This window comes from Marmota marmota, unplaced genomic scaffold, assembly GCF_001458135.2.
Source record: "Marmota marmota marmota unplaced genomic scaffold, marMar, whole genome shotgun sequence".
Classification (NCBI taxonomy): domain Eukaryota; kingdom Metazoa; phylum Chordata; class Mammalia; order Rodentia; family Sciuridae; genus Marmota; species Marmota marmota.
Genome location: NW_025999900.1, coordinates 24759836 through 24769357, shown reverse-complemented (window position 1 = coordinate 24769357; position 9522 = coordinate 24759836). Strand labels below are relative to the sequence as shown.

General features: G+C 39.4%; 1 pseudogene; it reads right to left on the bottom strand.

The window, feature by feature from the left end:
* Positions 1-3127: 3127 nt before the first annotated feature.
* On the bottom strand, positions 3128-5211 carry LOC107143756 (annotated as a pseudogene).
* Positions 5212-9522: the final 4311 nt, after the last annotated feature.

The window sequence follows — 9522 nt, the reverse complement described above, 5'->3', positions numbered from 1 at the left end:
CAAAAAAAAAAAAAAAAAAAAAAAAAAAAAGAATTCTACCAAGCTAACTATAAGTCAAAAAACTTTTCAAGCATCTAAAATATTTAATTTCCAAAACTTCGACTTTTAGTCAGATTTTCAAGAATATACATATTGTGCAATGTAAGACTTGGCTGTGTTTCTTTAATGATATAAAAAGAGGATTTTAAACAATTTTACTGTGAGGAGGGGTAGATTAATGGTAGAGTGCTTACCAAAAAAAAAAAAGCCCAGTGACTCAGGTGGCTGAGGGAGGAGGACTACAAGTTCGAGGCCAGCCTCAGCAATTTAGTGAGATCTGGTCTCAAAATAAAAAAACAAAAAGGGCTGGGATGGGGACTGAGGCTGTAGCTCAGTAGCAGAGTACTAACCTAGCATGTGTGAGGCACTGGGTTTGATCCTTAACACCACATAAAAATAAACATAAAATAAAGGCATGCTATTCATTTACAATTACAAAAAAAGAGGGCAGGGGCTGGGATGAAGTTCAGTGATAGAGCAACCCTGGGTTTAATCTCCAGTACTGGGGGGAAAAAAGATTTTATAAAATTATTGGACTCTATGCAGCAACTAACCCATTGGTTCTCTTCAAAATAAAAAGATATACTTCCCTGGGTAAGGCAATCTTCTACTTCTCTAGAGTAGTTCACTCCTTTTTCCTTGTGTGTGTGTGTGTGTGTGTGTGTGTGTGTGTGTGAGAGAGAGAGAGAGAGAGAGAGAGAATGCAAGCGCAAGAGCACTTTTTCTTGTATCTCGTATCTCAAAATCTGCAATATTTTTTAAGTCTTTGTAAACAATGTTGCTGACTCAGCATGTGCGCAAACAAAGTTATTAATACAAACACCAAAAATGTAGCAACTTCAAATCATTTTATTCTCCCAGTGTACTGTCATCAATATTATATTTTTCATCTTCTAAAGAGTGAATTCAGGAGTTGAAAATTCCTTGTTTTCTCTTCCTCATATTACATTAATTTTAGAACATTTTTTATTCTTTTGGTGAACTAATAGACAATCAGCTTTAACAATAGCAGTTACATTTACTATCTAAAAAACACAGCTTGAATGATTTTTCAATACCAAATGAATTCTGGGTGAAATTTCAATTTCATAGTTGAATTGAGCACTCTCATGTGGGACACTGAATGAGGCACTACTGTTTTCAAAACAAAAAGTTCTGTGAAACCATTAACAGGTTTCTATTAACATGCTTTCTAAAGCATATTACAGGTAGAGAGAGAAGAGGGGAGGGGAGGGGAGGGGAAGGGAGATAGTAGAGGATAGGAAAGGCAGCAGAATACAACAGACACTAGTATGGCAACATGTAAATCAATGGTTGTGTAACTGATATGATTCTGCAATCTGTATACGGGGTAAAAATGGGAGTTCATAACCCACTTGAATCAAAGTGTGAAATATGATATATCAAGAACTATGTAATGTTTTGAACAACCAACAATAAAAAATTTAAAAAAAATAAAGCATGTTACAAAGTACTCTGCCGGATATTGATGTGTTTTTTAAAGAGAAAGAACAGAAATAAATTGAAAATTACCTCCCCCACATCACCCCATTTAAAGTCCATAGTGATTGTCAAGGCTATGGGTGGGGAAAATACAGAATAGTTGCTAATGGGTACGTGGTTTCTTTTAGGGTGATGGAAACATTCTGGAATTAGTTGCACAATATTATGAAGACACTAAAACCTACTGGATGGTAGATTTTATTTGTCCCTGAACCAGTCATGGGCAGGAGAATAACTTCTAGATCTAACAAATGCTACTCTGGAGCAAAACGGTGTCAACTTCCCCTGGGAAAAGATTTGTTGGGGCAGAGGTGATTTCCCTGTTAGAATGGAAGAGAGGGAAAGGTGTTCTGGGCAGGCCAGCCATGCTGCCCGCACGCTTTCTCACATGGCTCTATTGAATGAAAAGCTTTGACATATTAAATTCAACAGAATTTTACTGAGTAAGGAAAAATTCACCAATCCAGCAGCCACCAGAACCAAAATAGGTTCAGAGCAACTCTTCCTCACCACATGGTGGTGGTGGGGATTATATTTATCCTGAATTTTAAACTTTAAAAGGGTGACTTTTATAGTATGTGAACTGAATCCCACATTAAAGAATGAAGTGTGAATTTTTTTCTTAGGAACTTGAGCCTAGAGTTTTTACAAAAGTTATTCCAGCCAGGTGCAGTGGTACACAACAATAATCCCAGGAACTCCATAGGCTGAGGCAGGATGATTGCAAGTTCAAGATTAGCCTCGGCAATTTAGTGAGACCCTGTCTCAAAATAAAAGACAAAAAGATCTAGGGATATGGCTCAGTGGTAGAGCACCCTGGGTTCAATCCCAATACCAAAAAAAAAAAAAAAAAAAGAAAGAAAGAAAGAAAAAAAAGTAAGAAAGAAAGCTCCCTACATTATTTTCTGCAAAGATATCTTCATGTTTACATAAAGAGAATGAGTAATACATACAAAATCCACATCTTGATTAGAAAACCTGTGGCTTTACCTACTCCTTTTATCTTTCTAGAAACAGCTTATCCCTTTGTTTAAGATCTAAGATTACAGGGAACAAGAAACAATTTCCAGCAAAGACAAATGGGGTTAAGTCTCAGGGAGTCTGTGAAGTGGCCTCCATCTCTGCCACAGAAGTCCCAAGAAAGAAGAATTCAAGGATCATAGAGCCCTTCCAATCCCTGGAGCAATTGGCCTGAAAACCCTCACAGAGGCTCAGCCATCCGCCCTGAACACCCCGTTTGTCTGTCTCTGCAGCACTGCTACTGAGCCCCAATTAGGCCACACACTGTCAGACATCTGAAGTTCTCCAGTTCAAGAGCAAACCTGAGACTGTGTAGATGCTACATTCAGTAGGGAATAAAGTGGCAGGCCAGGACACCAACAAAGATTTGTAGTGTTAAACTTTCCCTCTCATTATGATGAAAACAATCAAAATATGGTCTCATCCAGAAGGGGTCCTTTGAGAGTTTGGTATGTGTAGATGGTGTAAGGTCTTTCTGTGTTCTTACCACCTGTACTGACTTCCTTTCTCATCTTTGCCTTTCCCAATCCAATCCAACCTTGAAGGTCTGGCATGGGAGATGCCTCTACTTCCTCTTTACCTACAATGGTTAAGAAAAGGGCAAGAGGTCTGGAGACCTTCTGCAGAGCTCGAATCCTGCCCCTGCAATCTTGTAACCATGGGTGAGCCATTTTGTCTTCCTGAGCCTGTTTCCTCATAATATGGTGGTGTTAACATAGACTCTGGAGTCATACTGCCTGGGATAATTAGCGGCCTTGCCGCTTAATTACTGGGTAACCTTGAACATCTTTTATGCTTGTTTTTAATTTTCCTCTTCCTTAAAAAGGAGATAATCACTTGTACCAATATCAAAGGGCTTGGGGCAGTTTAAAATAATTTATATAAATGCACCAAAGAGGATCTGGCACATGGTGACAGCTCATTAGATGTTTGTTATTATGAGATTATTATTTTCTTAGAACTGCCCGTCCCACACAAAGGTTGATGAGTCCCCAAAAGCCATGTTTCTACCAGGGACAGCAGACTCCTGAAAATAATAGATTGCACCAGAGGAAAGCATCTGACCAAAGCAAGCCAGACCACTCACATTATTTTGCTTAAGAATTTTAGCTGGGGCTGAGGTTATGGCTCAGTGGTAGAGTGCTCACCTTGCAAGAGTGAGGCCCTGGGTTCGACCCTCAGCACCACATAAAAATAAATACATAAATAAAATAAAGGTATTGTGTCCAACTACCAGAAAAAATAAATATTAAAAAAAAAAGAATTTTAGTAGATGGGCTGAGGTTGTGGCTCAGTGGTAGAGCACTTGCCTAGCACATGTGAGGCACTGGGTTTGATCTTCAGCACCACATAAAAATAAATAAATAAAATAAAGGTATACATACATGGAATATAACTTATAAAAAAAAAGAAAAAAAAACCAAAGAATTTTAGCAGAGCTGGACTTGGTACTCCATACCTATAGTCATGAGACTATAAGGCTAAGGCAGGAGGATTGCAAATCCCAGGCGAGCCTCAGCAACTCATTGAGACCCTGTCTAAAAGATAACAAAGATTGGGTGGTAAAGTGCCACTGGGTTTAATCCCCAGTACAAAAAAAAAAAAAAATTTAGCTGAGAATGAGATTTGAAAGCTGAGCCACTTTAATGGTTATGCCCATTGCAAAAGGCAAGTACCCCAAAATGTTGTTGCTGAGATCCCTGGATCTATTTAATTCCAGCCCTTTAAAAAAAGTCTGAAAATGTTGGGATAGAGTACTGCTCAATAGGAGAGCACTTGCCTTGCCTGTTGAGGCCCTGAGTTGGACCCCTACCATAGCAAACAGGAAAAAAGCCTGATGATCCTACCTCTCCTTATATTCAGATGCCTTATTACTCTCCAAGTAATGTCAGGCTTTAGTAAGAAAAATAATTTTTGTGTGTGTGTGTGTTTTTTTGGGGGGTGGTGGTGGTATATCCGGGATTGAACTCAGGGGCACTCAGCCACTGAGCCACATCCCCAGCCCTATTTTGTATTTTATTTAGAGACAGGGTCTCACTAAGTTGCTCAGGACCTCACTAAGTTTCTGAGGCTGGCTTTGAACTTGTGATCCTCCTGTGTCAGTTTCTGGAGCTGCTGGAATTACAGGCAAGCACCACCACACCTGGCTCATCTGATTTATTTTTATTTATTTATTTTTAACATTGAAAATGTTTTTAACAGTGTGGCAACTCTAAAATGCAACAATTATCAGCTTGTCAAAGACTCAAATTTCAAAAAATCATTTTTTATATTACTCTTTCATACCTATTTGACAAAATAAAGGCATGATACATTTAAATATTCTTTGTCCTACTTGTACTATGTTCCTAATATATTTCCTCTCTCTATAGTTTATGCTGTGATTCCCATCAGATGGTATATATGAAAAAATAAAATAGTAACCTCTGCTTCGATGTACAGTTTCCACAATCTGCTAGAACTTGGGAACTGGGCAACAAGGCATTCATAAGTTTTCCGTGCTTTGTCTGTAGGTTGATTCTATACCTGTCAAATGAGAATGCTGTAAGCATCAAGGTCATATGGATTCTCTTCTAATTTCTTTTCCACTTTCTTCACTTTCTCTGGGACGTACTCAGCCACCTGCTCCATGGCTTCGTCTCCAGACATGGCCTCATGATTACAGTGTGCTCACTGACCGGCAATGGGAAGCTAGAAAAGAAAAATTAAACTAAAAACAACCCCCAAGCCAGAAAAATAAGCCCCTGCTCAGTGGAGTCAGACCATCAATACCTCATCTGATTTATTTGTTACATATGTAATATGTATTTGGTAACAGGATAGTTTGGGCATGAAGTTCCTGCTGTATGCACATATTTAGAAACCTAGTCTCTTCTCATTTTGTGGTTCTGCCATTTCTTTTAGGACAATCATGGACCCTACAGTATTCAGGGAATCCTTGGACTTGGATGGAGAAAAAATATATACATTTTAATTTTCTCTAGCCTTTACTGTAGACAACAAACCACAGTTGTATTACCCATAACTTTGTCACCAAAAGAAATCACAGATTACAATTGTATAGTTATTACAGAATCTCAAAATAGGATGTAGCTCCATAATAGAGCACTTGCCTAGCATGTGTGAGGGCCCTGGGTTTGATACCCAATACTGAAACACAGACACACACACCAAAAAACAGAATCTTGAAATAATGTTTACGCTCATAGTTATTTTGAAATTCTGATAGTTATTACACCTATCATTAGATCAAGTTTTAAAAAATGTTAATGAAAGAACACATATATTATTGTATCACATTCTTTTTTTAAATTTCAATATCTATATTTCAAGATTATTTGTTTCCTTTATAATACTATTTTATGCAATGAAAAGATTACTCTGGAATTCTACAAAATACCTGATAAGTGCTCCTCAAAACAATCAAAGTTGGATAGATCCTGTATATTGGAGATTTAGCTCAGTGGCAGAGCACTTGCCTAACAGGAACACGGCCTTGGGTTCAATTCTTGATCCTGGGGGTGGGTGGGAAAGTCAGTCATGAAAAAAATAGACTGAGACACTGCCACAGATCAGAGGGGGCTGAAGAGGCAACTAAATATAATGTGGTATCTTGGATTAGATCCCAGAACAGAAAAGGAACATTAGTGGGAAAACTGATGAAATCTGAATAAATTCTGGAGTAGAGCTAATAACAATAAATCAATATTGGTCTCTAAGTTTTGGGAAATGTACCACAACAATTTAAGATGATAACATTAGGGGAATTGAGTGAGGAATACATGGGAACTTTCTGTACTATCTGCGCAACTTTTCTGCAAATCTAGAATTATTCCAAAATAAAAAGTTTGGTTTTTAAAAAAATCATTACTTTAGCTAATTTTTTTCTCAGGAGTTAAACCACATCCTCCTTCAAATGCATATTTCTTGCTTTATCCCCCAAAAGATTCTCTCAGTTTCTCTCTCTCTCTCTCTGATACCAGGGATTGAACCCAAAGGCACTTTACTACTGAGCCACATCCCCAGCCCTTTTATATTTTGAGACAGGGTCTTGTTAAATTGCTTAGGCTCTAACTAATTTGCTGAGGCTGTCCTCACACTTGAGATCCTCCTGCCTCAGCCTCTTAGGTTGCTCAAATTACATGTGTGTGCCACTAAACCCAGCAGGCATCTCTCTTTCTTGAGATTGCCCCCATTCTCCCTTGACTATGTATTCATTTTCCTAAGTAAGTATTTGTCTATGCCTTTAAAATTTTTTTAAATCACAAAATAAATAATCATATTTCTAAAAGGAATTCAGGCATTCATGATAGAAACGATTCAGATCACCTGCCTCCAATGTTGCTGAACAAGGACAGAGAGAGCACCAGGATCAAGCGGAAAGTTTTGTGGCCCAGGCCTGGCAGCAGGAACATCAACTTATACCCACCTTCAATCATGCATCCACCTTCTCCTTGACACAAAGGAGTCTGGTAAAGGTAACCCTGGGCTGAGCAGCAACAACTCTACATTACGGAGGGGGTGTGTGCCTGTGCTAGCCATCTGCCACATGACTTCAAGTGGTACAGTCATATAGATCCTGTATATCACTCAGCCTTTTTTAAAAAATTTTTTTAGTTGTAGATGGACACAACATACTTATCTATCTATCTATCTATCTATCTATTTATTTTTATGTGATGCCGGCATTGAACCCAGTGCCTCATGCATGCTCCGCAAGCGCTCTACCCCTGAGCCACAAACCCAGCCCTCCCTCAGCCTTTTAACAGGAAACAGATGGTACTCAAATTAAGATGATTCAAGGAAGGCTCATTTATAAAAGGAAAAAGTTCAGAGTTGAAAGGCTAATATAGGAACAGAGGGCCAGCAGAGGCCCTAGAGGACTTCAATCTTCCTGAGACAGCATTAGGCCCACTGTAGCAGTAGCCTAGTAAGGAGCCCTTGATAAATCTTAGAGGAAGAGCTTTAATAGAATTGCAATAAAATGGAGTAAAGAAGCTGGGAAATATAAAGCTACTCTGTCTTGAGCAGAAAATTTAAAGGATGACTTTTTCAAATAGGGCTCGGGATATGCCTCAGTATTTGAGTGCCCCTGAGTTCAATCCCTAGTACCCCCCCCCCAAAAAATAAATAAACATAAAAAAAGTCTGGGGAGTAGCTTGGTGGTAAAGCATCCCTGGGTTCAGTCCCAAGTACAAAAAAGAGAGAGAGAGAGAGAGAGAAGAAAAGGGGGAGGGGCAAGGACTGGGGGTGTAGGTCAGGAATAGAGCACTTGCCAAGCATGCTCAAGGCCCTGGGACCAATTCCCAGAAAACATACACTCAGAGGAGGCAAGGACATCAGAGGAGGAAGAATTAAGTCAGAGATGTGAGATGTGATGATTGTAGACATTGGAATGATACCAAGAAGGGGGTCATAAGCCAAGGAATGAAGAAGGAAGAAAGGACAAGGCAGTGGGCTCTCCATGACAGCCTCTAGAAGGGACCGTCCCTGCCAACACCCTGACTTTAGCCCCATGAAATTTTAATTTTGAATTTCTGGTCTCCAGAAATAAGAGAGAAAATCTGTGCTGTTTTAAGTAACTAACATTATGATAACTTGTTCCAGATGCAATAGAAAACCAATACAATCATGGAAGAGGTTTTTTGGGGATAGATGCGTGCACATGATTTTCAATCATATTCCACTGAACTTAGTCACACAGCCACTCCTATCTGTAGTGGGGCTGGGAATGTAATCTCACTGTTTTGCCAGGAATAAAAAGAAAGAATATTAGAGAACGCTGGGCCAATTTCTTCCATAGCCTTTCACAGAGACTTCTAGACCATGGGTCCCAATCAACCAGACTAAATGTCTTTCAGCAACTTACCAACACCACACTCTCACCCCATGCTAGGCGTTTGTGATTACTGACATCTCAACCTTTCATTGAATTCTGTGGCAGGTGATGGTGGTTTTCACTGGTTTCTGAAAACTACCATACCATGTGTTTTCAAGGTCCCCATTCATTTAAATGCAAGAGGGGGAAAGAAATGTGTTTAATAATTTAGAATTTAGTGTATGCTGCCAATATGCTTTTAAAACAAGGACTCACATGTTCTGACTTTCCTTTTTAGAAATTGCAAGGCAAAGGAAATTGTGTAAATAGCAAGATCAGGGAAGTGACTGGAAAATGTGGTTTTAGAATATAAGAGTAAGTAATTCAATACATTTTCTGAATCATAAAGCAGAAAGAAGCCTCAGGAAATTTTTCTCTTGCTCAACTCTGCTTCTGCCTCTGAGAAGCCCCAGACTCAAATTATCCTTTGGGGTTTGATGGACATGGAAAGGGATGGAGACCAGAAGAAGGTCAGGAGTACCATCTTTCTAAGAGCTCTAGGCATTGAGATGGTTGTATAAAGCTTTTCCAAGTTTTGTCTGAGCCCTCAGAAGATCTCTACACAATTGAAATACTCAATGCCAAGATTTTCTAGGAGCTTAACATGAAAAAGACCTGCTGGTGCTCAAATCAGCTGTCTCCTGACTTTGAAGAAGGGCCGAGGATTGGGAAAACTTCTGGGCCTTGATTATTTTATTTAGAGACAGGGTCTCACTGAGTTGTTTAGCACCTTGCCGTTGCTGAGGCTGGCTTTGAACTTCTGATCCTCCTGTCTCAGCTTTCCAAATTGCTGGGATTACAGGCATGCACCACCATGCCTAGCTTTTATTTTTTATTTTGAGACATGGTCTCACTAAGTTGCTTAGGGCCTCACTAAATTGCTGAGACTGGCCTCAAACTTGCAATCCTCCTACCTCAGCCTCCTGAGCTGCTGGGATTATAAATTTGTGTCATTGTGCCTAGCCCTTCTCTTTTTCTTTTAAGTACCCTAGTAAATCCTTGATTTTATGCTGGATGTGGTAGCTCTCACCTATTATCCCAGCAACTTGGGAGTCTGAGTGAGTTCAAAGCCAGCCTCAGCA